Here is a 6784-nt window from a genome sequence, read left to right as displayed (position 1 = left end):
GAATATCATATTCCAGTCCCTCCTATCTTTTGATGTAGAAGCTGCCAGGTACTGTGTCATCCTGAGTATAGTTCCATGATATTTGAATTGTTTCTTTCTGGCTGCTTGCAATACTTTCTCCTTGACATAATAATTCTGGAATTTGGTACAATATTCCTTGAAGTTTTCAGTTTGGGATCTCATTCATGGGGTGATCACTGTATTCTTTCAATGACTATTTTACCCTCTGCTTCTAGGACCTTGGGGCAGTTTTCTTTTGTGATTTCTTAGAAGATACTGTCCAGGCTCTTTTTTTTTTCATTATGGCTTTCCAATAGATGAATAATTCATAAATGATCTCTCCTGTATCTATTTTCCAGATCAGATGTTTTTCCAATCAGACTGTGGGCTGAGAGCCTCAGGAGTAGCTGGGTCTGCAGTCCCAGGCTCTTCTCTTCTGTTCCTTGTAGCTCCAACAGCCTTCTGTCCTGGGCTAAGAGGTCTGGGCATTGCCTCCATAGCTGGCACTTCAGCCCTGGGCCTGCTGCTGCTCCTGCTCAGGTATGGTTTAGTTCCTTGTGCTCAGTGCTCTCCCAGCCCAGTGAGATGGCTGGATTCCACTGCTCCTCCCTTTCTGGTGTGGTCGGGTGCAGTTCTGCATACCTAGAGCTCTCCCAGACCGCAGATCCATCCCATCAACCCTGCATCCTCTCCTGGCTTGGAAATCTGCCACACTCAGTCTCCTAGTGACTTCTCTCTCAAATCTGCTTAGATACACTGTTTTAGAGGTATCTGACAGAATTTGTAAGAGAGCTCCAGTAAGTCCCTACTTTCACACCACTATCTTGGCTCCACCCCTGGCAATTTTCCTACACACTAGCATACCAATTTGAATAGTTTTTCACAACTGTAACAATTATTCACTTGGCAGCCATAGCTGGCTAGTTTCATTCCTGACTGACAAACATGGAGTCTTTTCCCAGACCCATACTAAAAAAATGCCCAAAACACACTTTTCACTCTGCTAGAAATTGACCAGCCTGGCACTTCTCTGAAGTACCTTCAAATTACCTGCAAGAATTCAGGGTTAACTCTATGATATCAGAAGACATCAGAGAATGACTAGTGTAGAAGATATTTATGCATGATAAATTAATATTCACAGATTTACTGCTAATTGCATCATGGATCAATTGACGACATGAGTATCTTTAGATTATGAGACCTAAAAGAATGCATGTTGTGATCACTGAAGGACATATTTTAAAATACTTAGTGAGGGCATGGAAACTTCCACAAGATGAATATTTGACTAGCAAGTTAATCAAAATGATGAAAAACAGATGAGGATAAAAATTGATGAAGAAATAGCTCAGTCCCACTGTAATTGAATTCATTGATTTCATTTGCCAAAAAAATCAACAGGAATTTTTATTTACATAAGTGAATTTCTGAGCACAATTCATGAAGAGTTTGCATGCTATTTACTAGGGGTATTATGATGTAATCAAAAGTGAACCAGTATCCCTACAGACAAACAAATGGCATATTCCTCAGCACTTTATATAAATATTTAAAATAATACTAGAATGAGGGCTCTACTAAACTTTAGCCTTCCCTATTACTGACATATGATAAACATTCTGTAATAATGACATAATTAACAAGGTCATGTTGTACTTATACTGAAAAACACTTTTATTCATAGATATTTTGTATATTGTGGCAGTTATTCAAGTTCAGCATTCATTAAAATTTTGGCTGTCAGATGTAGAGTAAATCAATGAATTTGTCTCATTTTTTAACTCATTTTTGACTTTAAGGCCACAATATGTGTATTTTCCTATGGTCCAATATTATTTTGGATTTCTATCAAACTGTCTGTGATATGTCACAAATTGCCTAAAGAATTGCCGAATTAATGGAAAATATAGGTGGCTACACAGTTTTTTTTTTTCCATTTGTGAATATAGATTTTATTTCCTCTTCAAATTTTCAAAAGTCTAAGGGAGGTAATCCAGATCAGAAATTAATATTTTCCTCACAACTTAAAATGCTATTGAATAGTTCAGACAACTATTATCTGGCTCCAGCATAACTCTGTCTATAATCTCTCATTTCATTCCAATATCAAATTGACTTAACAGACCAACCTAAGTCATGCCTAAGTCATGTGACATGTGTGTTTTGTGCCTTTACATGTACAGTCCAGCATGAAGACCAAGAAAAGGACAGTTTTGCTAAAAAGTTCTTGAATTTCCTCATTGAAATGTATCACCCTAGTCTGCTAAATTAAAATCATTCATATACACCTGAGTCTTATTCAGTGTCTTATACTGTCAGTGTCCCATTATATCATGTAAGTAGAAGTTAAAATGTCTAAAAATTATTGCTGGAATTTTTAACAAAAATTCCAGGAAGTCTAAGGGTTTCCAAATAGCATAGCATCATAGAATTATGAAACTGAAACACATTAGAGATCATCAAATAAAAATCCCTCATTTTATAAAGTAGGGAGCAAATGTTCAGAAAGGTACCTGAACTACCATTATGTGTTCATGACCAAGGCACCATTACTACCAAACTCTCATGCAGCACCAAATGCATAAGAAAATATATAGGCCCTCATCATTTCATATCTTTTTTTAAAATTTAATTTAATTTTTTATTTAATATTTTCAGTTTTCAACATTGATTTGCACAAGATTTTGAGCTACAAATTTTCTTCCCATTTCTACCTTCCCCCCATGCTAAGATGGCATAAATTATGATTGTCCCTTTCCCCAGTCTGCCTTCCCTTCCATCATTCCACTCCCCCCATCCCATTTCCCCTTTCTTTCTTTTAGGGCAAGATAGATATCTATACCCCATTGCCTGTATATCTTATTTCCCAGTTGCATGTAAAAACAACTTAAAAAATTTGTTTTTAGAACTTTTAGAGTTCCAAATTCTCTCCCTTCTTACCTCCCCCACCCACCCTCCTTGAGAAGGCAAGCAATTCATCATAGGCCACAGATGTATCATTATGCAAAACACTTCCATAATAGTCATTGTAAAAGACTAACTATATTTCTCTCCATCATATCCTGTCCCCGTTTATTCACTTTTTCCCCTTTGACCCTGTCCCTTTTCAAAAGTGTTTGCTTTTGACTACCTCCTCCCCTAATCTGTCCTCCCTTCTATCAACCTCCCTCCTCTTATCCCCTTCCCCCCTACTTTCTGGTAGGGTAAAATACCCAATTGAGTGTGTATGTTATGCCCTCCTTAAGACAAATCTGATGAGACCAAGATTCCTTCATTCCTTGTCACCTGCCCCCTCTTTCCTCCCATTATGAATGCTTTTTTCTTGACACTTCTATTTGAGATAATTTATCCCATTCTATCTCTGCCTTTCTCCTTCTCCCAACATATTCCTCTCTCACCCCTTAATTTTATTTTTTTAGATATCATCCCTTCATTTTCAACTCACCCTGTGTCCTCTGTCTATCTATCTACACACATATAGTCTATATATAGTCTATGTATATATTATATATACATATATACACATACATATATGTATGTATGTGTATATATGTGTGTGAATACACACACACACACACACACACACACATACATATTCCTTTCAATTGCCCTCATGTGGAGAAAGGTCTCATGAGTTACAAATATCATCTTTCCATGTATGAATGTAAGCAAAACAGTTCAACTTCAGCAAGTCCTATGATTTCTCTTTCCTATTTACCTTTTACCTTTTCATGCTTCTATTCAGCTCTGGTCTTTTCATTGAGAATGCTTGAAAGTCCTCTATTTTATTGAAAATCCATATATTGCTCTGGAGTATACTCAGTTTTACTAACTCCTTTGACTTCTGCAATATCATATTCCAAGCCCTTTGCTCCCTTAATGTAGAAGCTGCTAGATCTCTTGTATTATCATGATTGTGTTTCCACAATACTCAAATTATTTTTTTTTCTGACTGCTTACAATATTTTCTACTTGACCTGTGAACTCTGAATTTGGCAACAATATTCCTAGGAGTTTTCTTCTTGGGATCTTTTTCAATAGGTGATTGGTGGATTCTCTCTCACTTTCCTCATTCATTATTGAACAATAATATTTAAAACAAGAGAACAAAATTCATTATAAAAAGATAGTTGAGAGAAGTTATGAATTGCCTGAGCTCTTGTTAGTTTCCCTTAAAATAACTTTAAATCAGGCCTACAAAAAATGGAATGACAGAATTTACAAAAAAAAAAAAAACAGAGAGAAACAATTTTATAGCCCAAGAAAACTGGTGAGGAATTCAAGAAAAGACTGTCTCACTTGGGTAAAAAAAAAGAGGTCTACCTAGTACAAACGGTGTCCAGGCAAGCCAGGGGGAGGCTCTTAGTCACAGCACTGATCAGCAACCAACAGTCTATGTTTCTGGCTCAGTTGCAGAGCAGGAATTCTGTGAGCACTCCAGCCACAGTACAGAAGGCAGATGACCAGCACTAGAATGCAGGGTAACTGGGCACAACTAGGAAAAGACACCCTAGCACAGTGGGCAAGCCTCCAGGTTAGGGGATCCCAGTGCAGAAAGGGAGTGACCAGACAACTGGTCCCCAGTGTAAGAAACTTGGGATGGTGCCCCCCATACCACAAAAGCAGAGATTAACTTCAAACACAATGAAAAAGGCAAAAAAATGAGCAAGAAACAAAAAAGAGCCTTTACAACAGAAAACAACTATAGTGAGGGAATATCAAAACACAAACTGAGAAGAGGACAACAATATCAAAATGGCTAAGTGTAATGTCTCAAAGGGGAATATGACTTGGTCTCAAGCTCAAAAAGATTGGAAGAGCTCAAAAAGGATTTTAAAAAGTAAGAAAGATTTAAAAATCAAGAAAAAATGAGAGAACAAATAAAGTCAATAGCTAGGAAAAAGTAGGACAAAAATTGAATGAAGTAATGAAAACCTTAAAAAGTAGAATTGGCCTAATGGAAAAGGAGATACAAAACCTAACTGGAGAAAATTATTCCCAAAGAATGAGAATTTGGTAAGGGGAACTTAATGACTCAATGAGACATCAGAAATCAAACAAAATCAAAAGAATGAAAAAATAGAAGAAAATGTGGAACACATCATTGGAAAACAACTGACCTGGAAAGTAGATACAAGAGATAATTTCAAAATTTTTGGACTACCTGAAGGCCATTATTAAAAATAAAAGAGCCTGGAAAGCATATCTAATGAAATTATCAAGGAAAATGTCCATAATATCCTGGAACCAGAGGGTAAAATAGAAATTGAAAGAATCCACTGATCACCTCCTGAAAGAGATCCAAAAATCAAAATCTTAAGGAATAGGTCAAAGAGAAAATGCTGCAAGCATCCAGAGTGAAACAGTTCAAATATCAAGGAGCCATGGTCAGGATTTGTGGTGTTAAAGTGATTAAAGATCTTCCCACCCATTCAATTTACTTACATCCTTTACTTACTAGGTGCCAAGCCCCCAGCCCACACCCTTTCACTGACTAAGTGAGAGGTGCCAGGCCACACAATTTTGCTAATTAGGTCACAAGAGGTGTGAAACCCTCAGGGCCTTAAGGAGAAGTGCTAAGACCAGAGCCAATTGCATGTGCACTGAGTTCTAGCCAATCAGAGACCCAAGTGCTAACCAATCAGATGCTGGATAGAACTGTATATAAGGAGAGCCCAGAGTGTGAGAGCATAAGAATTGAGAAGCAGTCATTGAGGAGAATTGAGAAGCAGACATCAAGGAGACATTGAGGCAGCAGACATCTAGAGGGCATTGAAGAGCAGACACTGAGAAAGCAGACATCAAAAAAGATGCAGAGTGGAGAGAGACTACAGAGTGGAGAGTGCTGACCAGAGAGTTGCTGAGATCAAAGAGCAGCAAATCTAGAGCATCAAGAGATTGGAGAACTGAGAATCCAGGGAATCCAGGAGACTGCAATGACTCTGAGAACTGCAAAGGCTTTCATAACTGTGAGAGAGGATGCAGGCAAGCAGACAGTTAGGATTCATGAGCGATTGATTACAGGAAGGCCCTAGTAGGGGGGAAGGTTAAACATTGACTTGATTCTTTGCTGTAATACTGTGTTATAATTTTCTTGTTGCTACACTGAAGTGGGCTTACTGCTTTTGAAATGTAATTATTGCTATATCGAATTGGGGTTATTAGTCTTGGGATTTGATACTCTGGTGTCTAAAAAATGATATACTTCCTCTGCCTTCTACCTAGAGAGTTTTTCATACTTTGTGATTCCAGAACCATACAGGCATGTTCATGGTCATCCTGAAAGTCATGAGTCTTACATTACTGATACAGAATTATATAGGACTTAGCAGCTTTTATATTAAAGGATCAGTAGACTTAGGATATACAACTCTAGAAGGCAAAGGAGCTTAGATTACAACCAAGAATCAACTACCTAGGAAAAGTTACCATAATCTTTCAGAGGGAAAGATTGATGTTCAATGAAATAGGGAATATTCAAACTTTCCTGATGAAAAGACTAGAGCTAAACAGAAAATTTGATTTTCAAATATTAGACTCAAGAGAAGCATAAAAGGGTATACAGCAAAGAAAAAGAACACATTATTCAATAAGATTTAAACATCTTTCCCTAATTGGGAAGATAATATTTGTAACTCTTGAGAACTGTACCTCTATTTGGGCAGTTAGGAGAATACATAAAGGATATGGGTATAAGTTGACTTTGAATTGATGATATAAAAACTGATGACATAAAAAGGTTAACAAAAGGATTGTTCTAGAAGAAGAGGAAAGAGGGAGT

This window comes from Trichosurus vulpecula, chromosome 1 (genome assembly GCF_011100635.1).
Source record: "Trichosurus vulpecula isolate mTriVul1 chromosome 1, mTriVul1.pri, whole genome shotgun sequence".
NCBI lineage: Eukaryota > Metazoa > Chordata > Mammalia > Diprotodontia > Phalangeridae > Trichosurus > Trichosurus vulpecula.
This window is presented reverse-complemented; position numbering follows the sequence as displayed.